This window comes from Rhincodon typus, chromosome 39 (genome assembly GCF_021869965.1).
Source record: "Rhincodon typus isolate 14 chromosome 39, sRhiTyp1.1, whole genome shotgun sequence".
Classification (NCBI taxonomy): Eukaryota; Metazoa; Chordata; class Chondrichthyes; order Orectolobiformes; family Rhincodontidae; genus Rhincodon; species Rhincodon typus.
The window spans coordinates 830,855-853,777 of NC_063370.1; the positions used below are offsets into that span (position 1 = coordinate 830,855).

Consider the following 22,923-nt stretch of genomic DNA (forward strand, 5'->3'; position numbering starts at 1 on the left):
GAATCAGAGATAGTAGGAACTGCAGATGCTGGAGAATCCGAGACAACAAGGTGCAGGGCTGGATGAACACAGCAGGCCAAGCAGCATCATAGGAGCAGAAAGGCTGACATTTCGGGCCTAGACCCTTCATCAGAAAAGGGGGAGGGGAAGGGGGTTCTGAAATAAATAGGGAGAGAGTGGGAGGCGGATAGAAGAGGGATAGAGGAGAGGATAGGTGGAGAGGAAACAAACAGGTCGAAGATGCGGGGATGGAGCCAGTAAAGGTGAGTGTAGGTAGGGAGTTAGGAAGGTGATAGGTCAGTCCAGGGAGGACGGACAGGTCAAGGGGGCGGGATGAGGTTGGTTGGTAGGAGATGGAGGTGCGGCTTGAGGTGGGAGGAGGGGATAGGTGGGAGGAAGAACAGGTTAGGGAGGCAGGGACGAGCTGGACTGGTTTTGGGATGCGGTAGGGGGAGGGGAGATTTTGAAGCTTGTGAAATCCACATTGATACCATTGGGCTGCAGGGCTCCCAATCCCCGCCTCTTCGACCTGTTTGTTTCCTCTCCACCTATCCTCTCCTCTATCCCTCTTCTATCCGCCTCCCACTCTCTCCCTATTTATTTCAGAACCCCCTTCCCCTCCCCCTTTTCTGATGAAGGGTCTAGGCCCGAAACGTCAGCCTCTCTGCTCCTATGATGCTGCTTGGCCTGCTGTGTTCATCCAGCCCTGCACCTTGTTGTCCCTGTGTCCTATTGCATCACTTAGCTCCATCCCATGGCCATCCCCAACCCTATTACACCACTTCCTTCTTCCCTATTTCTGCCTTGCCCTGATATTTAGTTAAGAGCTAGTTAATAGTTAGTTATTAATCTGAGGCTGAGCTTGGAACATAGTTGGGAACTGATGGTTTCTAGTGAAATTGTGACCCATTAATTGTTTAAACTCCACTTGGTCCGAGATGGTGACATCTTGGCAGATTGTTGCTGCCACTGGACTATAATCCAGAGACTGAGGATCTGGGTTCAAATCCCACCAGGGTAGCTGGTGGAAATTAAATCCATAAATCCACATGTGGAAACTAGCCCCAGTAATGGCATCCATTATTGACTATTGTACCAACCAACCTAGTTCACTAATGCCCCTTCGGAAAGGAAATGTGCCATCCTTACCCATCCTGTAGTCTGTGACTACAGACTGACAGCAATATAGTCAGCTCTTAGCTGCCCCCTCAAATGGCTCTAGAGAGACGATCAGTTCCAGGGCAACTAGGGATGGACAAAAACCTATCAGAGACACTCACATCCCTTGAAAGGCTAAAAAAATGAGAACATAAAATGTTGGGAATGCCTAACAACAGCTTACTCTGCCCTGAGGCAGTGCAGAAATGTAAAATATTCAAAGATATTTCACAGGTAGATATTGCCTCTGAGAGACAAATGACGAATAACTTGCTCAAAACATGGATTTTAAGGAACGTCTAAAATGAGGAAAGAGAGAGGTGGAGAGATTTAGGGAGCACATTCCAGAGTTTAATATCAAGGCAACTGAAGGCACATGTTGACATGAAGGAAGTCAGGCTCACAATAGGCAGAGCGCAGATAGCGAGGTAGTGAGGCTATAGGAGATTATAGGGATAGGCTGGGGTCATAGAGGTATGGGAACAGATGAGAACTCCAAGTTGAGTAGGATAAAGATCTGACAAAGTTGTGTGAGCACAGGCTGATTGTGAGCTGCGACACTGGCATCAGTTTCGGATGTGCATGTGTTCACACATACTGGAAGATGGGATCTGGGAAGGAAAATTGTGGAATAGTGAGATCTGGAAGATGCTGGTTTTGACTGTGGGGGGAGCAGCCAACAGGTGAAGCAGAACAGTGAGTGATCATGGATCATTGTCAGAGAGGTGATGTCTGATGGAGAAAATGGACTAAATTGGACCAAAGTCTGTGAAAGGGACTAATCCTGAGGTTATCATCTCTTTTCAGCATTTCTGGTTTCTAATTCTGTGCTTTGCCCTTCTTTGGGTGAAAGTTAATTAAAAGGCTCCACTAACTCAGTCAGCAGAAACACAGAAATGAATTAAACTTCACCCATTTGGCGTCACCCAATGCTGACATCTGCTCTTCAGTATGAGCTGTTATCTAAATGTGATCAGTAAGGGGCAAGTTACATCCAATTTTCAGATGTCAGATTCATGATGACAGAAAATGAAGAAGTTTGGATTTTACTGGTGTTTCTGATAAGTTTTGCTATCAGGGCAGATCATTCACAGCTTGTAATGTGACCTTATCTTTTCCTTCCTCTGAATACTTTGTCTTTAACAAATAACAACCTTCTGGGGAATTCACTTCACAGTCCACACATGCTCCTTCAGAAATTTCAAGCTCAGCTTTACTTCCATTCCTCTAACTCCGAGATCCCGAGAGCTAGCTGTCAGTCTTTGCTCTTGTCTCTCTCTCTCTCTCCATTTCTTAGCAAGCCCCTTCCCTCTGTCTGAAATTAAACTTCCACAAGCAATCTTCCTGTTTGCTCCCAGAGCATTGGTCCCTAAGCTTTGCAGAAACTTAGAAAGATAAAACAATGCAAATGGAGTTTGTCACTTTTCTGGGGCTTTTCTGTGAGTCCTTTTCACTCAAATTATTTGGAAAAGTCAAGAAAATCCTTGTCAGAAATTTAACTCCTTGGCTTTTGATCATTATCCCTGAATCCACTCTGCTCATGGACTAAGCAATCGTCCAGATCTGTGTCTGCCCTGCAGTTTTCTCTGGTTAGAAAACCTTCTCTCTTTCATTGACTTGATCTCCTTACACTTCTGTTTTCCCCTCTTCTTCACTTCTCACTCCTAGAATCCCTACTGTGTGGCAGTAGGCCATTTGGCCCATTGAGTCCACATCAACCTCTGAAGAGCATCCCATAAAGACCCAACCCCCTACCCTATCCCTATAACCATGCATTTCCCATGGCTAAATCACCCAGCCTGCACATACCCTGGACACTTAACCAGCACATCTTTGGACTGTTGGAGGAAGCTGCGGCACCTGGAGGAAACCCACACAGACATGGGGAGAATGTGCAAACTCCACACAGACAGTTGCCTGAGGGTGGAATCGGACTGAGGTCCCTGGCGCTGTGAGACAGCAGTGCTAACCACTGAGCCACTGTGCCACCCTCTCTTGTTGCTTTTCTCCTTCTGCTTCTCTTGCCTCTGTCTTCCACTTAATCAAAATAAACACAAGGAGGTTAATTTTCACCTACACAGAGGTCACAGACAATGCTCCAATCAACATCCGACAAATCCTGTTAGAAAGTGAGTGCCAGGACCAATCAAACCTGCTGTGATGCTCCTGCAGTTGAACAGCCTGCTAAAGCTAACACTTGAAGGAAGCCATGATGTGGAGATAATGGTGTTGGACTGGGGTGGACAAAGTCAGAAGTCACATGACACCAGGTTATAGTCCAACAGGTTTATTTGAAATCACAAGCTTTTGGAGCACTGACTTTGCCTGACAAAACAGCAGCTCTCAGAAAGCTTGTGATTTCAAATAAACCTGTCGGACTTTAACCTGGTGTCGTGTGACTTCTGATCTGAAGGAAGGACATTGGTCAAGTACCCGAGATACCACACCTCAGCTCAAGGCAATGTTGAGCAGGGAGAAACCACAAGGAAGGAAATGCCAGAAGAATTGATTTTGTTATTTTTTAACCTTAGTTAACATACCAAGTAGAGATAACAAGGTGCAGGGCTGGATGAACACAGCAGGCCAAGCAGCATCAGAGGAGCAGGAAGGCTGATGTTTCGGGTCTAGACTCTTCTTCAGAAAAAAAAACATACCAAGTGGTTGTTTTTGTTTGTCTGCTTGATATTCACAGGACAAACCTCTGACTGATCTTTGATCTGTTCCAGAATGCCAAGTCATGCAGACTGCAGAAGACATAAAGGAGCCAGTAGAGCGGACTGATGTTAAACTTTGATGCCATCCATTTGTGCACCAGAGACCAACACCATCAGAATGTTACTGAGGTTAGAGAGAGTACACTCTACTTTGAAGCACTGCTCTTTTTAACGCATTTGTTCAGATATTTCCCTTTCTCGCTCTTCCCTCACTTTGTCAGGAGATCGGTGAACCAAAACAATGATCCTTTTGTCTCCCTCAGAGCTTCAGATTCTAATCCCTTTTAACAACAGTTCCTTAATCACACCACCCCCACCCGCTTCCCCAAACAATTGCTCAGTCAAAACCTGGCTCATCTCGAACAGCATTGTGGCCTGTATCACTCAAACAGCGGCACCTCAAGAAGGTGGGAAACGGCAATAATTGCTGGCCCTAAACTCTCACATTTATTCCCTTGAATAATTTTAAGGGAACTCACTTTAACAATAATGATTATTGGATTTGCATTGTTATGAGCCAGACCAGACTCCCTCAAAATATTTTAAGAAGGTAGCCTAGACCTTAACCTTCTCTTATTTTAAAGGTAGATGTGAAGTGCTGTGTTCCAGATGCAATGTGACTGGTCAAACTACTCAATGTTAAGTAAGACAATTTATTTAAACACTGTAGTTAAAATATAAACAAAAGAAAGAGGAATTTACAATAACTTAACTCTGTTGGAAAACTCAACTGAATAATAGATGCAGTACCTATTACTAATTAACGGTTCCAATATAGTAACATCCCACAAATATATCCCTTGGCAAAATGCAAATTCAGACACAGTTTCTCACATGCAGTTCTCCAAACCAGGAGGAAGAAACATTAAGAGAGGATTCAGAGAGAGTAGCAGCCAGGAGACATTCACTGAAGCTTCCAGCTTTTTTGAGGCCCCAATAACCTCTGATGTTACTCAGAAATCCTGATCTGTGAGAGCTCACCACACCCATTCAGGCTGTTTTAAAAAAAACCCAAGGCATCCCAAGTTGTTTACTCAAGTGGCCTGGTAACCAGCTCAGCAATTCTGCCTTACAACCTCTCTTCAAGAGAAAAAGGACAAAATAATCTTTTAAAGCGACAGCATCATCACAGCACAGTGGTGTAAAATGGGCATCACTAAACTGGTGTGATTACTGTCCTTTCTCAATTACACTCAATGCTGTCAGCAATAGGAGGTTTCGCTGTAACACTCAGATTGTGTTAATGCCCAATGTTAATTTCATCCCCAATGTTCTTTAATCCCAACAGTGAAGCACCTTAGCATTTCAGACCACACCTTTCCCTGAATCAGTGCCATTTTAAAGCTGATGGGTGTGAATTAATGCCAGGCCCACATATATTGTACTATATACTAAGATTAACCTTACCCATGTCACGTAAAACCCTCACAGAGAGGGAATATGTTTGTTGTCTAATTTTGGGCAGATCTTCAATTCGAACCCTGAGGTGAAGGGAGAGTGTGGTAACCCCTTCTGTGCAGTCTCTTGGATAAATTGAACCGATCGCAGCCATAAAAACAGGCAAAACTGTTAATTGCCAGTGAGGATTGCTGGAAAGAGACCGTAAACTGTATGAGTCAGTTTCACATGAAGTGTAGTGAGTCTGCTCACTGTACAGACAATAAAACCAGACTGTGGCTTATAATTAGACTTAATACAATATTGACACGTCCTTTGAAACAACATGATAGATAGTTTTATGGCTATTTTAACACAGGAGTTCCAGTTGGGTTTAAGTAGTTATTTTTCATGTACCTCAACTTCAGAGTCTGCCATAATTGACTCATTAACCCGTGTTTTCTCTAACCTGAGATGAGTTATGACATTCTGTTTTACAAGGCAGAAAAATTATTTCTGTCTTTTTTCATTAGTTTTTGTTCCCCTCACTGGCTCTGTTCAGAGTTTTCAGATCATCAGCTTCTGTTCACAGCACAGAAAGTTGTTTGAGGGTGTCCTGATTAAAATGGCCATTAGTTTCCAAATTGGTGCCAGTGGATTCATCACTGAGGTACTGGAGCTAACACAACCTGATATTGTACTGAACTTTGCCCCAGGGAGCTCTCGGTCTTACCTGAATCATTGTGACTGCTGCAGGGGGCCAAGACCAAGAATTCATTGACAACAATTCAACTTGCAATCATCTCCACTGTATCTCCAACCCCACTATTGCCCCATGCCCTAGTCACTAGGACACTGGTGTTGTGTGACTTCTGATCTGAAGGAAGGACATTGGTCAACTACCCAAGATACCACACCTCAGCTCAAGGCAATGCTGAGCAGGGAGAAACCACAAGGAAGGAAATGCCAGTGGACACTGGAAACCTGGTTTGAGTCTATCAGCCCGGTCAATCGCCCCGATACTCCAAACCCAGAATCTTTATCCTTTTCTTCTCTCATCTCTCTTGCTCATAGTTTGCTTCACTCAGTATTTGTTCTGTTGCTCTTAGATTCATCGTCATAGAGTGATAGGAACATAGAGTCACACACAAGGAAACAGCCCCTTTGGTCCAACCGGTCCATGCTGACTATATCCCTACACTAAACTAGTCCCACCTGTCTGTGCTTGGCTCATATCCCTCCAAGCCTTTCTTATTCATGTACTTATCTAAACGCCTTATAAACATTGTAATTGTACCTGCATCCACTACTTCCTCTGAAACTTCACTCCACACATGAACCACTCCCTGTGAAAAAAAGATGCCCCTTATGTCTTTTAAAAATCTTTATCATCTATATCCTTCATGATTTTATAAACCTCTGTAAGGTCACCCCTCAAATTTTACACTCCAGTGAAAAAAGTGCCAGCCTGTCTCTATAACTCAAACCGTCCATTCCCAGCAACATCCTGGTAAATCTTTTCTGACTCCTCTCTAGCTTAATAATATCCTTCCTATAACTCTTCATGTATGTCAGCAATCCACTGAACTGTATAAAGTAACAAAGAGTGACTCCACAAAAAAAATAAATCAAAGAACTGCAGATGCTGGAAGTCTGAAACAAAACAGAAATTGCTGGAGAGACTCAGCAGGTCTGGCAGCATCTGTGGTGAGAAAACAGTGTTAATATTTCAGGTTCAGAGAACCTTCTTTGGAACCACCAGAGTTCCTTCAGCCTCATGGAATCACCCAGGGAATGATCTCCAAGATCAGGAGTAACAATCGAGGCTGATTTATGGTTGATTCCTCAGGCTTGATGTACTGAGCCTAGAGGTAGCTCACTAACTGATGTTCTCCAGTGAGAATGATGGACTCAGTATGCATAGGGAATGTGACCTGTCTTACCTGCTCAATACGGTACTGAGCAAGACCTCTCGCTCTGGAGTTCCAACCCTTAGAACTGCCTCAGAATTTTCAGGAACCAAAGATTAATCTTGTCAATATTGCAGTGAACACAAGCCAGGAGATTAGTCCATAAGGTATAGGAGCAAACATAGGCCATTCAGCCCATCAAGTCTGTTCCACCTATCAATGACAATTCTGATAATCCTCAACTCCACAACCCTGCCTTTTCCAAATGATCCTCAATTCCCTTCCTGATTAAGAATCTAAACCTTGAATATATTGAATGACTCAGCCTCAATAACCCTTTGCGGTAAAAAAATCCCACAGAATCACTCCCCTCTAAGAGGAAAAAAAATCCCTCTTTAAATGTGCAACACCTTATTCTGAGATGATGCCCTCTGGTCCTTCTCTCTCCCACAATGGGAAACAATCTTCCCACATCTACCTGCTTAAGTCCCCTAAAGTTACAAATAATTGGGATATTGAAATTTATAATATTTCCCATTTTCTTTGATTTTTCTTTTAAGTATCAGAAACAGGAAAATGTGTGTTTGACTGGTCAGTTTGATTTGTCAAATAGTTTAATTGGCCAATTTGATTGGTCAGTCAACTTTATTGGTTGGACAATGTCAGTTTGATTAGTTGACCAGTATGATTGATCAGTTTGACCGGTCAGTCATTTTGATTGGTCGATCATTTTGATTAGGTAATGGACAAGTAAGTCAGTCTGATTGGTCAGTCAGTTGGAGTCAAAAGGTCATGTGTTAAACCATCTGGAAAATGTCAGTTTTGAGTTGGCAATCCAATTCTGAGAAAGCCTGAGGTATCCAGGTTGTTGTTTTAAAAAAATTGTGGGTTTGACCCATTAACCTTCAGGGACAATTTCCTGATCTTGTTCATTCCCAGATTTTTCCAGTTCCTCATACTGACACACCTTGATCTTCAATGAGGCATTTGCACCACAACCAGCACTTCCTAAACCTTCAAATGCACACAAGCCAAAGGGAAATCAGTAAAGGAGAAGCAGGAACATTAATAGGACTGAGGGACTGTGGGTCTGGGTCGGGGTCGGGGTCGGGGTGGGGTTCAGAGATGTTGGCCTCAGGACCGGCCTGCTCAGGCTGGCAGATGTTAGGGATGCTGAGAAAGAGGTAGCCTATCCATGGTTGTGTTTACTGTAGAGTTCATTTACATGATTTACAAAAAAGGATTTTTTTTTGCTACAGATTACAGACAGTATACTAATTGAAAACGAATCCTGATTATTATGATATGGTCGAGCAATTAAAATCCAATTATCAGCTTGACTGAAAGGGCAGTGTGTAGCCAGTAATATAATTTTTCACAAACAGTTCCTTTTTACAAATCATAAATGTCATCAGGACATTTTCAATTCTCCGACTGAACAAATCAGGATTAAAACAGGAGGGATGACATAGGTGGAGATACATTAATGTTGGATGTTGACAAGGTTCAGAGTTTGTACAACCAGATATCCCCCAGCCCAGTATTGTGCAGTTAATCAGCAATAGGGACTGAGCTCACCTCAACACCATGATCCTTAAAAACAGAAGTACAATTCTTCAGGTGGCTCCATTAGTAAATTCACTCTCCACGGCTTTTTACACAACCAATTTCTGCTGGATCAGTAGATCCAAGTTTAAAGACGTCACTATTTGTGGATTAACCAAAGGGGAGGTCATGGTCTCATGGCTAGACTATTAATTCAGACACCAGAGTTTGAAATCCAGCACAGCAGATCATAGAATCACTGCAGTGTGGAAGCAGGTCATTTGGCCCATCAAGTTCACACTGACCCTCCGAACAACATCCCACCCAGACTCACCTCTCTATCTTATTACTGTAACCCTGTATTTCTCAAGGCTAACCTAAGCAGCCTGCATATCCCTGGATGCTATGGGGCAATTTAGCATGGCCCATCCACCCTAACCTGCACATCTTTGTACTGTGGGAGGAAATCAGAGCACCCGGAGGAAACCCACACAGACACAAGGAGAATGTGCAAACCCACACAGACAGTCAGTCGCCTGAGGCTGGGATCAAACCTGAGTTCCTGGTGCTGTGAGGCAGCAGTGCTAACCACTGAGCCACCGTGTTACCCTAAGGTGGTGGAGTGTGAATTCAGTCTGGAATTAAGGAACTAGTGATGACTGTGAAACTGTTGTTGATTGTCAGGGGTAAAAAACCCACATGGTTCACTCACGTCCTTACCTAGTTTAGCTTAGATATTGACACTTAACTGCTCCTTTGAGCAATTAGGATTGACAATAAATTCAGGTCCATCCAGTGATATCCAGATCCTGTGAATGAATAAAAACAAAATCAGCTCAAATTGCTGCTCCAGACCAGTGATCCTTATTGAACAGTGATCATGTGTGGAAGCTGAGTGAGAGTAAGGGTGGTTAGAGATACAAGAACATGAGACAAAGGTGCAGGAGGAATCCATCATTTAATAAGATCACAGCTGATCTTTAACCTCAGTTCTACTTGCCTTCTCAAACCATCTCTCAAGTCAAAAATCTGTTGATCTCAGCCTTTAATCTACACTCAATGGCTAAGCATTAACAGCTCCCTGAAATAGAGGTTTCCAGGATTCACAACTCTCTGAGTGAAGGATTCTCATACAGAGATAAGTTTAAAATGACTAAACCCAGGTTCTGGAATTTATTCATGATCCCAAATTCTGGAATGTCCAGCTGAGATGAAACAGCTTCCAGCATCTACCTACAAGCCGTCTCAAAATCTTATTGGCTTGAAGGTGGAGATCTTTCCACCATGTAAACCCAGAGAGAAACATCAATTCTCCTCAATGCTCTAATACCAGAATCAACTTACTGACCCTCCAGTGCACATTGTCTAAGAGGGGTGTGTACTTCCGTATGTACAGACTCTGCCTATACTTGTAACTGTTCTTTGCAGCTATCCAGACAGAGATTAGAATGACCACACTCTGATTACAAGGAGCAGTCGACTGAGATTCTCATAGACACACATAAGATAACATCTAACATGACTTTCTTACAAACTACCTCCAACTCAGCATGAATGCTGACTTATTATTAGGATTATGCTCCAGCTATACAAAAGCCTGGTTCGGCCACATCCAGAGTATTGTGTCCAGTTCTGGTCACCTCATTACTGGAAAGATGTGGAAGCATTGGAAAAGGTGCAGAGGAGATTTACCAGGATGTTGCCTGGAATGGAGGGAAGGTCTTACAAGGAAAGGTTGAGAGAGCTAGGGCTTTTCTCTTTAGAACAACGAAGGATGAGAGGTGACTTGATAGAGATGTACAAAATGATCAGAGGTATAGATAGAGTGGACAGCCAGAGACTTTTTCCTAAGATGGAGGTAGCTATTATGAGGGGACATAGATTTAAAGTGAGTGGAGGTAGATATAGGGGAGACGTCTTTACTCAGAGAGTGGTCGGGGCGTGGAATGCATTGCCGGAGAGGGTAGTGGAGTCGGCCTCATTAGGGGCATTTAAGCGGCTATTAGATAGGCATATGGATGATAGTATAAGGTAGGGGTGGAGGTTAGATAGACCTTAGATTTCGGGTAAAGGTTCAGACTGTTCTATGTTCTATGATTTAGAGAGTCTCATTCTCCAAATTCGCTGTAATCTGAGCTATTGTCTGACAAACACTTGGAAGTCGGTAGATATCCTCCCGACTTGATTCACAAAATTCCCACAGCCAATAGAAAGAGAGCTTCCATCCTATTGGATTCAAACAAGGGATGACCACAGTGAAAAGTGAGTCTCAACCCAACTCAGTCAATCTGTGACACTCCCAGTGTTATATCTGGTGACTGATGCACATGGCAAATCCAATTTAAGTCAATCTGTGCGTATCATTTCAAGCTCCTCTTGCCTCTTCAGCTATTGCCAGGGTATTACACACTGTACAGAGCTGGGAATTCACACTAACTGTCTGACTTTCTCTCTTCCAGGAACTTTCAAGTCATGTTGTACAACTGGATTGAACAAACTGACTTCTAATCAAGATTAATGAACAACCACTTTCCCCATCCTGACCCTGATTCTCCCTATACCCCCTCCCCCACCAAATATTCAACTTATTCCATCCCATCTCAGTTTGATGTGCACTTCTTAAAGAAACTGGACCCTTTATATACAAGTACCATGGGCAGAAACCATACTTAATTGGATTAGTGCTTTAAACCATCACAATGTATGCCTGTATCAGCACCAACAATGTCTAAAGGAAATCCTTAACTATATTTCTTATTATGGAAATCATCTTTTACATTAAGACATTGATGGACTGGGCAGAAATGGTAAGTCTGTTCTTTTATTGATAATACCTTCTGCTTTCTGACAGCGTCACCTCTTTTTTCTACTTTACGTTTTCAATCAGTGTTCTCGCCCTCCTTGGATTTCTGGGTATCACAGTCTGTCACTCAGTCACAAACTGGCCTTGTGGTTAGCTTGAATGGCCTCAGCCAATGCCTGTGTGGAGATGGAAGCAGGTGTTTTGCTGTGGGCAGAGCAGCTCTCTCCCATCTGGGGTAAACCTGGGTATATCACGACTACTTTGAGGAACACTTGATGATGAATGCAAGACCATCCTATTTTGTGGTTTGAAGATCATATCTTCATGTCTTGATCAATCATCCTAGCCCTGGTACCATCGGTCTACCATGTTCTGAATGGATAAGTGTGATGGCTGATGTCTTGGTAGCAATCAACTACTGGCAGGAGAAGAAGAAACTATTTTTGCAATAGTACATAGAAGAGGGCACAAATTATAGTGGGGTGGGGCATGGGGATGTGGGGTATGGTAAGAAATAACAAGAGAAACAAGGTCCCAAATCCAAAAATGGTGCCCTTTGCAATGTTAGTCAGCAGCTCAACTAAATTGCAGTGTATTTGAAGGATTTGGATATGGTAAAGCGTTCCTGTAACACCTTCCCCATCCCCACATCTCTGTGTTTACAGATGGTAGGCAACACCATACTGTCCTGTGCCTCCAGGAAATGTCTATGTATCATGAGTTATCACCATCTGTAGGCCGTGCCACCTCTGCTGCCCAGTACATTTCAGGAAAGTGGTTAGACTGAGATGAGGAGCAGGGATACTGCCTGCTTTCTTTGTCTTTCGTGTAACCCTGGAACATTCAGGAGGATGCTGCCAATTGTCCATTTGAACAACACAGAAGAAAATAAATGTGTAGCCTCCACTATACCAGTCTTCACAACACACAGTGCATGTAGCTTTTCAGTCAGTACAATATCCCTGGATAATGGGGCTTTTTAACGATAGATACAGCCTTCTATTAATTCTGGTACAGTAGTTATATAACAAGTGAAAGAAATGCTAGCCTCTGGGTTCCAAGCTAGTCCTTCAGGCTGATGTGACTGACGCTAAGTCTAACATCATGGGCAAAGCTCCATCCAATTTTCAATGGATGTGGGCTCAGAGGGGAACAGTATCCCTCATTCAGAACAGACTGGCATTAAACTGGTCACAGACTGAATGAAGTAGGACATGTCCTGGGAATGTTTGATGGGGGACAGTGTATATTGGAGCTTTACTCTGTTTCTAACCACATGCTGTCCCTGTCTGGGAGTGTTGCATTAAGGATGTCTCAACATACAGTTCAAAGGGAGATTTACATGATATTCACTTTCTACACATGCCCTGGAAGTGTTTAGGACTGTGTAGAGGATGTATCTAACCCCATGCTATACGCGTTCTGGGAGTGTTTGGTGGGTGACAGTGCAGAGGGAGCTTGACTCCATATCTAGCCCCATGGCATACATGTCCTGAGAGTGTTTGACAGGGGACAAAGTAGAGGAAGATTTACGTTATATTTAACCCCATGCTGTCCCTGCCCTGGGAGTGTTTGACAGGGGACAGAGTAGAAGAAGCTTTACGTTGTATTTAACCCCGTGCTGTCCCTGTCCTGGGAATATTTGATGGGGGACAGTGTAAATGGAGCTTTACTCTGTATCTAATCCGGTGCTGTCCCTGTCCCTGGGAGTGTTGGATGGGAACAGTGTAGAGCTAGTTTAATTTCAGTTTAAAAGAGTACAAAGACCTTTACTCAGTATCTAGCCCCATGCTGTTCCTGTCCTGGGGACAGTGTAGACGGAGTTTTACTCGGTATCTAACCCCATGCTGTCCCTATCCTGGGAGTGTTTGATGGGGACAGTGAAGAGAGAGTTTTACTCTGTATCTATCCCATGCTGTCCCTGTCCTGGGGGTGTTTGGTGGGGGACAATGTAGAAGGAGCTTTACTCTACATCTAATGCCATGCTCTCCCTGTCCTGGGGGTGTTTGATGGGGACAGTGTAGAGAGAGTTTTACTCTGTATCTAACCCCCTGCTGTCCCTGCCGTGGAGGTGTTTGATGGGGACAGTGTAGAGGGAGCTTTACACTGTATCTAACGCCATGCTGTCCCTGCCCTGGGGGTGTTTGATGGGGACAGTGTAGAGGGAGCAGTGCTGTCCCTGCCCTGGGAGTTCTCCATGCTGGCTGACCTCCCTTACCTTCCTGTACACCTAGTAGGGTCAGTGGAAAATGATAACTAAGACAACTTGCCAGTAGGTTTCATTTTTGAAGAAATGAATGAAATCAGCCAAGGTTATGCTGGTATCTCACTCATCTAAAAGCCTTTAAGCAGCACAACGTGCACTTTAGTGATGCTGTTGGAAATGATACTCAGTGTCAGAGATGTATCAATAGAGAATTGTTTATTGTGTTCATTTTCAGATTCACTTAAAATCACATGATTAAACATGGAAGGTGAGGTTCACAGGTTAGAATGATTGTCCCAAATGAAAGTGCGTTGCGCTGTGATGGTTCACTTTATCTCTGTTACGTTCAACATAGCACTGCCCACAGACTGTCACCTCCAATCTGAAGAATGGGGAGCAAGTTCAGATCAAATGGGAGGCATTTGTGAGGGATAAATCCTTGTAGCAATAATCAGAGAAAGTTGGAATCTGTTTGGGATTGTGAGAACACTTTGAATGTTGGATGGGAGTGTCTGAATCAACTTATCTAGAACATTCTATTCATCAGATTGCCATCTGATTCACCGTACATCGAAACCGAAAACTGTGTGAGGGAGTGGCTAGGGAGAAGGCAGCAAAACATGAGATAATTCAGAGGCAGGTGTTGTTGATCGTTTATTAGTGTTTTAAAGAAAAGATGTGGTAAAGTGTAATTGGGCTCTGAACAGAAGAAGCAGAGGGCAGTTTCTCACCAGAGAGATTCTGTTGAGTTTATTTTGTCAGATATAGTTCAGATCTTGCTTTGTTCTGTGTTAAGGGAATGCTTCAGCTGAAACCCAGCTCTAACACTTTTGATTCCCTGCAGAAGCAGCCCATGGAACGTGTTGTATCTAATAGTATCTAATAGAGATTCTTCTTGAGGTGTCGGGAGTCTCATCAGCTCTCTGGAGATCTGACGAGAGAGTCATACTGCCTCCTGCAGGCAAGCTTTGCCAAAACACCTGCCAATCAAGGCAGTGACGAGGACAATGCCCAGTGGGTGGAAGATGGCCCAGCAAGGACTGCGTGCCAGTTAGTAGCCAACAGCATTTGTTCAGTAGTGCCACAGAGTTCCCACTGGACAACCACCACTGGGCCAGGATCACAGGGCACCTAGGCACTGAGCAAATAGTGAGGAGAGCAGAGGAGGGAGAGGGGGTGGAATTTTTCAGGGTAACGTAGGTAAGTCACAGGGGGAGGGGGTAGGAGGTATCTGAAGCAAGGACAGAAGTGTGGTTCTCATTGGCCCCACCCTTCCCAGTTCCCAGGCCCTCGATCACAGATTATCTCTGATCGAGGGATCCCCTTTAGCCCACACTAGCCCTGTCATGCGCTTGGCATTATGATATGTGCAGCTTGGTGACTCCCTGCTCCATTGGGGTGAGGATCTTTATCACTATGTGTAACAGAGAAGCAGCACCTGGCAGAACGGGCATGGGGATTAAAGCCGAGAGCTCAGGGTTGAAAAGGCTCCTAGAATAAAGGAAACTGGTCTGGTGACAACGCACAGAAAAGATTCTTCAGCCAATGTATTAGTTATCTTTCTAACCAAGTTTGCAATGAGAAAATTGCAGTGCAAGAGAAATTCAAAGCTGTTGTGACAGAATAGTTTGTTGAGGGCCCTGCTCCTCGATGCTTCTGTCAGTTTCGATTTACTTTAAAGGAAGGGAGCTGATGATAAAGAAGTTTTTGTGAAAATGCACCAATGCTGCTGTGAGATTTATAAAATAAAATCTTAGATGCTGTGCCTAAGGATGGACTATTGTAGCTCTGAGGGACTGAATCACTCTACCTGACAATGCAATGAGCTGTATAGTAAAAATACAGGCACAAGTAGAGTATTTGGCCCATTAAGCCTGTACTACCATTGAGTGTGAACATGGCTAATCTTCCTCACTACCTCTTCCTGCCTACTGCTCCTTACCTTCAGGATTCTGATGAAGATTCGAACTGTTTACTTTGTTTTCCTCTCTCCAGAAGCTGCCTGACCTGTATTTTCAGCACTTTCTGCTGATATCCCTTATCTCTTGATTCTCCGAGAGAAACACTTTTTTTTAAATTTATGCATGGGATGAGGGTGTATCTGGCCAAGCCAGCATTTATTGCCCATCCCCAATTGCCCAGAGGGCAGTTAAGAATCAATCACATTGCTGTGGGTCTGGAGTCACATGTAGGCCAGATCAGGTAAGGAAAACAGTTTCCTTTCTAAAATGAACCAGATGGGGTTTTTTTACCGCTAAAAATCAGTTATGGATTCATGGTCATCATTAGACTCTTAATTCCAGATTTTTATTGTATCTAAATCTCCACCATCTGCTGTGACAGGATTTGAACCCAAGGCTCCAGGACATCTCCTGAGCTCTCTGGATTAACAATCCAGTGAAAATACCACTAGGTCATCACCTCTAGTCTTGCCAAATCTTGAATATACTCAGTGACAGAGAGTCTTATGGGGGTGGGAGGTGCAGAGGGAGAATTCCAATGATTCACAAACCCCTGAGTGAAAATAAAATTCTTCTCTGTGCAGTCCTGAATGATTAACCCCTTATCCTGAGTCTGTGACCTTGTGTTGGATAGAAAGACAGAAAAGTTCAAGGAGGGCGTTCCAAAATTTAGACCCCAGGCAACAGAAGGCACAGGCACTAATGGTGGAGCAATGGAAATCACGGATGTACGAGAGGACTGAACTTGGCGAATGCAGAGCTCTTGGAGAGTTGTAGGGTTGGAGGAGGTTACAGAAAGGAATAAAATGATGGGATTGAGGTGAGCCCAAGGAAGGATTCATACACAAGGATGAGAATTTTGAAATCAAAAATGCTCCTGGACCAATGTTGCTCAGTGGTTAGCACTGCTGCCTCACAGTACCGGGGACCCCGGTTTGATTCCAGCCTTGGCCAACTGTCTGTGTGGAGTTTGCACATTCTCCCCGTGTCTGCATCGGTTTCCTCCGGGTGCTCCGGTTTCCTCCCACAGTCCAAAGATGTATAGTTAGGATTGGCCATGCTATAGTGCCCAGGAATGTGTAGGTTAGGTGGATTAGCCGTGGTAAATATGGGGATGGGGGATGGGGGCTGGTATGTGTAGGATGCTCTTTGGAGGGTCAGTGTGAACTTGATGGGCTGAATGGCCTCTTTCTGCACTGTCAGGTATCCATGATTCAATCACCATTGAAGGTGATTGGAGAATAGGATCTGGGCTGAAAAACTCAATTCATCATCAGTCCGCTCTGCCAGAATGGAGCGGGAGCATTGTGCTTCCTTTAGTCCATAGCCATGATTCATTTGGAGAGGTGTAACTGAGGATTACAAAGAGGTTGAGAGAGGGGGTGTCAATTCAGCTCCCACCTCCCAGAATTTATGTGATGGGCACTGCTTGTCTTTAATGCTCCCACAATTGGCATTTATGGTCAAAGGGTGAACCATCTGCCAGCAGCTGAGGCATGGTCACCCAATGAGAGCCCCAGTGGCTTCAGGAGAGATGAGGGGGGCATAGAGAAACAACATCTTCCTTCTCCACAAATCAACAAGCCCAGACCAATACAAATGTTTGGTGGAGTTTTGAGAAAGCTAATCCAATTGGACAACAACAATGCACCAGGGAACATTCCACTGTCATTTGCCTGTCTCAGTTCACTGCTTCAGGTACAATAATATGGTGTAGATCCCACTAAAGAGCAGTAACACACTGTGACATTGAACTCATCAATGCAGCTATGGCTCTTAAAGTATTAATCATCAGTATTGAAATAGCTACACTTTCATGCATATGGCTGCAATGATATTCAGAAGAGTTGACTGTGTACTGTAGTTCCTTTTAATTCACTGCCAAGGTCCACTTCCTATTTCCATGCAAGATTTGTTCATTTGTATTAGATTTCCCATATTGTATATTGCAGAGAGAAGCATGGGGAAAGAAGTGAGCTGGTAATTTTCAAAGAAGAGTGGGTTTTGATTTATGTAACACCAATCACAAATAATTTAATATGTTTTTAATCATTTTAGAACATAGAACACAGAACAGTACAGCACAGTACAGGCCCTTTGGCCCACAATGTTGTGCCGAACTTTTAACCTAATCCTAAGGTCTATCTAACCTCGACCCCTACCTTATACTATCATCCATATGCCTATCTAATAGCCGCTTAAATGTCCCTAATGAGGCTGACTCCACTACCCTCTCCGGCAATGCATTCCACGCCCCGACCACTCTCCGAGTAAAGAACCTACCTCTGACGTCTCCCCTATATCTACCTCCTCTCATTTTAAAACTATGCCTCCTCATAAAAGCTACCTGCACCCTAGGAAAAAGTCTCTGGCTGTCTACTTTATCTATACCTCTGATCATTTTGTACACCTCTATCAAGTCACCTCACATCCATCATCGTTCTGAAGAGAAAAGCCCTAGCTCTCTCAACCTTTCCTCGTAAGACCTTCCCTCCATTCCAGGCAACATCCTGGTAAATCTCCTCTGCACCTGTTCTAACCCCTTCCACATCTTTCCTGTAATGAGGCGACCAGAACTGGACACAATACTCCAGAGACAACAAGGTGCAGGGCTGGATGAACACAGCAGGCCAGGCAGCATCATAGGAGCAGAGAGGCAGATGTGGCCGAACCAGGCTTTTGTATAGCTGGAACATAACTTCACGGCTCTTGAACTCAATCCCTCTATTAATGAAAGCTAACACACCATACGCCTTCTTAACAACTCTATCCACCTGGGTGGAAGCTTTCAGGGAACTGTGAACATAACCCCGCGATCCCTCTGCTCCTCCACACTGCCAAGAATCTTTCCGTTAACCCTGTATTCTGCTTTCAAGTTTGTCCTTCCAAAATGAATCACCTCACATTTTTCAGGGTTAAACTCCATCTGCCACTTCTCAGCCCAGCTCTGCATCCTATCAATGTCCCTTTGTAACCTATTTTGAAGGAGAGTCACCGTTGGTTGTACATAAAAACATAAAAAGCCATCTTGCACATAGCCAGCACAGACTGTGAAATGGAATCTGTTGGTTTGAGTGTAGGATGTTGCTTAGGACTTCCACATTGCCATTAGAAAAGCAGTTTTAATCTGAATGACAGCAGCTTCAACACACAGAGCTGACCTGGTGGTTGTATCACAGCCTTGAGAGAAAGAGACAGAGAGACAGAATTTCTCCAGAAAGTGAGGCTGAGTGAAAGAAATCTTTTTGCTTTAAATTGGGCAGTAGGAAATGTGCACACACGAGGCATTTCTGTGATTTAGTTTCACCAAACCAGCAATTGTTCTAACAAGGAGCCCATTCCTGATGGCACACATACATCAATGAAATCCCACAGCCTCCACTAAGTAACAATATTGGATTAATTTATAACTTGACGTGTACAGAACAGTTTCAATGTTTCCAGACATTTTTCGTCCTGAACCTTAACACTGAGCCTCTCTTCTCCTTCTGTAGGTGTTTGAGGACATATATATCACTGAGTTGACAATGGACAATGACTTTTTTCTCCCAAAAGACTCCTTTGCCAATCCTCTGGTCTGTTCTGTTTCTGCCTTGTCCTCAGCACACTGCCACAGTACGGGACATTGATGCAATATTAGTCATTTGGTGTCGATGGAACGGAAAACATACCACCCTCCAGATTTCTTGTTTCCCTTTATTCTTTTTCTCTTTTTTTTAAAGAATGGAAGACTTTTTGTATTCAAAATAAGGGTGTTTTAAATCTTATAGTTTTGTACAATGTAATTTTTTAAAGTGTGTAATTTTAGTAAAGACACTTGATGCACAATTTTCTGGAGTTTTACTTTAATTGAATTAACCTAACTGTGGAGCTTTCTATGTAAACATTTTTCATTCATCTGTTGGACTGCAGTAATTTCACTTCAGGGGTCTCATGTGGAAAGCTTTGGGATGTGGAGGTAACTGGATTCATGAAGTTTAGGGATTTTACTCATGATGGTGTTTGTTGGTGTTGAGTCTCAGCTGAGACTGCTGGTGCAAGGGTTTGTGGTTCATGGTGATGGGATTCTGGATAGTGGGGTCCAAAACAAGCTGGAGTTCATGGGGCTTTGGGGTTCAGCTGCTGTTCAAAGCTTTACTGATGGTAGGGTTTGGTTCTTTATGGTTCAATGGTATTGGGTTCAAGAGCTGTTGATTCAGTAGCATTGGAGTGCAGAGGTTCGGGTTTGTTGCCGTATTCGGCATAGGGGCTCAGTGGGTAATGGGTTTCCAGTGTTCACTGATGTTGGCGTTTAGAGCTGTCAGCATTCAGAGTGTCAGTGTGTTTGCTTGTTGGGTTTTGGGAGTTCCCTGTTTGAAAGGTGGTGAGGTTTATGAGTATTGGATTTCGGGGATCCCAAAATTTACTGATGTTAGAGTTCAGTGACGTGGAGGTTTGGAGTTAGGGGTGTCAGTGTGCACTGCATTGGTGTTCAGTAATAATGAGATTCTGTAATTTTGGAGTTGCAGATCCTCGATTCAGGAATGGTGAGATCTGAAGTGTCAACTTAGGGAGGAGGGATTTCAAGAGGTAATACTACTCACTGATGTTGGACTTCACTCAAGTTGGTGCTTAGATATGTCAGGGTAACAGCTGCCGAGGTTTAGAATAACGCTGTTCCTGGACATTGGAGTTCAGGTTCAAGAGTGTTGGGGGTCAGAGTGATCAGAGTTCCAAGCACTGGTTTTCAGGAATGTTGGGTGTTCATGTATTTTGTGAGATTGCAGGAAGTTGGGGTTAGTAGTTTGGGGATATTGGAATGTTGAGGTTAGTAGTTGGATGTTTTTGTCTGTAGTAGGGTGTTGGTATTGTAGGCTTGTGGAGTTTAGGGGTTCACAGAGTGTTAGAGATCAAGGAAGTATTGAGGTTTGGGGCATTCGTGTTTGGGTTTAAGGCATTTGGGATATTGGGACTTGGTGGTGATTGGTTCAAGGGTGTGTTAGGATTTGGGACAGTGATGGGGCTTAGGGCTTTGGGATTGTGTTTCAGGGGTGTTGATGCTCAGGAATTTGGGTATTGAGGTTCGGGGACTGCTGGGTTTTGGGGGTCGGGGTTTGCAGTTAGTAATTTAAGGTATTGGGGTTAGAGTTTATTTGCCTCAATGGCTGAAATAACTAGAAAATTGTGAGCAGGTGAAGGAATAATGGAACCTTCTAAATTTCATGTGAAAATATGCTTTTGGATATGTGCTTTTGAACCAACATGGAGTCTCTCCCTGTTAAAGCTTCAGGAAGTTTGCAATGAAGTTGGAAAAGGACTGCTGCCGTAACTATCCCTGTCACTACAATAACTGTGCTTCAGTGCTTTGTTGCATTCAGTAAAAGGAAATTTAATCTGAGCTCTCTTCTTGTTCACATTTCTGATGTGGCCCTTTAAGAGTGACAGTTGATGCATTAACCAAGTTGCAACACCTGCTGCGATTAATCGCAGTTCAACACAGCGATGCACTGATTCCCTCTAGAAAGAAGCAGGATGAAATACCTCACTGTTAAATGTACATCAAGGGTCCTGACTGAATCCTCAGGACTCAGCTCCACATGGGCATGGGAAATAAAGTTGATATTTATTGCACATTATTTAACAATTCCATTTGGTCCTGAGATTCAAAACGATAAACATGTCACATTTGATGCATTGGGGCAAGATTCTCTACTGATCTGGAACTGGTTAAGAAGTCTTACTCTGTGTGTGTGTGTGTGTGTGTGGGTGTGTTTGTGTCTGTGTGTGTGGGTCTAATCACAATGTCTCATCCAGGAATTTCCAGCCTCTTAAAAACTCTGCACCATACAAACAATCAGAAATAAACTGTAATGTAAAAAAACCTTGCATTTTATAAACTTCAAAGAATAGGGGGCATTAAAATTGGCTCTACTCTTGTGAATGAATCAGCAAACTGTCTGCAGGTACAAAAGGAGGAGACAATACTCCAAGCTGAATGTCTGATAAAGCTTCATAGATCCAACCAGAACTTTCATGTCCTTTTAACACCATGTGGACTAGCAAACATAGACAGCAGATATTGGAGAAACTCAGCAGGACCCACAGGATGCGTGGAGACAGAAACATGTTAATGATTTGAGTCTGCTATGATTCCTCTTTAAAACAAATGTAGAGCTTTCCGAAGAGGAATCGTACTGGACTTGAAACATTAACTCTGTTTCTCACTCCACAGATGTTGACAGATCTGTTGAATTCCTCTGCTATTTTCTGTGCTTCTTTCGGATTCCCAGCATTTGCACTGTTTTGTTTATTTGTTTTACCCGGACAATATACATATCCAACACTCCTAAAACTGATTTGAGAGATTGTTGCTAATATTCATAATAATGTGGGTGTGTTTGAGTGTAATATATCATTCTGGAGATGAAAAGTATCCCATTTCCCAGCTGTTATTTGTCAAACACAGAAGACCTAAAAAGGAAATGAAAGGAATGGAGATGGTTAAACCATTGGGAGCACATGTGCTCCATTGATTCCCACTCCCAGCTCTTGTATCCAAGGAGGCCTCAATGAACTGAGTCTCATGAACAGCAGGTAGGGAGATCAGAAATGTACACATTACTCAGGGTGCAGTCTCCTCAATGTTCCTGAAAGCTTTCAAGGTTCTTGAATGATGAAGCAGAGGTCTCAGAGTGAAAATTGAACAATGTGCTGAGCACTCATTCCCCCCGCATAAGGATTAAGCTGTGACTTCCTTCTTTAGTTTGTACATCAGTCTATTGTTGTTTGGTTTGTCACACCAGAGAGTGGTTGCTATGGAGCAAGCTGAAGTGGAGTGCCTCCCTAATGTACTAATTGATGTCTTGAAGACATACGATTAAAACAAGAGAACAAAAGCAGCAGGAGGCCATTCAGTCCCTCGAACCAGAGATGCAATTGAACAAAATCATGGCTGACCTTTTACCTCAACTTCACCGTCCTGCACAAAATCTCTCAATTTCCTAAACATCTGGAAATCTAACCAACCACTGTTTTGAATCTATTCACTGACTGAACATTCACAGCTCTCTGGGGCTGGAGAATTCCGAAGATTCATGATCCCAAAAAGAAAGTTAATCCTAAACAGTTAAGCTCTATTACTGAAACCATAATTCCATCTAGATTCCTCTGTCAGGTGAAACATTTATACACAGAAACATAGAAAATAGGAGCAGGAGCAGGCTATTTGGCCGTTCAAGCCTGCTCCATCATTCAATATGACCATGGATTA

General features: G+C 43.4%; 1 protein-coding gene and 1 long non-coding RNA gene across 2 annotated transcripts in view; both read left to right on the forward strand.

The window, feature by feature from the left end:
* The window catches only part of LOC125480970 (leucine-rich repeat and fibronectin type III domain-containing protein 1-like protein), a 262,452-nt gene that overhangs the window by 47,239 nt on the left and 192,290 nt on the right, over nucleotides 1-22,923 (forward strand). The gene's annotated exons all lie outside the window — the stretch shown is intronic.
* On the forward strand, nucleotides 3,800-19,502 carry LOC109928391. The gene is made up of 3 exons (XR_002260455.2): nucleotides 3,800-4,001; nucleotides 11,164-11,511; nucleotides 19,169-19,502. It is a non-coding gene; the product is annotated as an uncharacterized LOC109928391 (long non-coding RNA).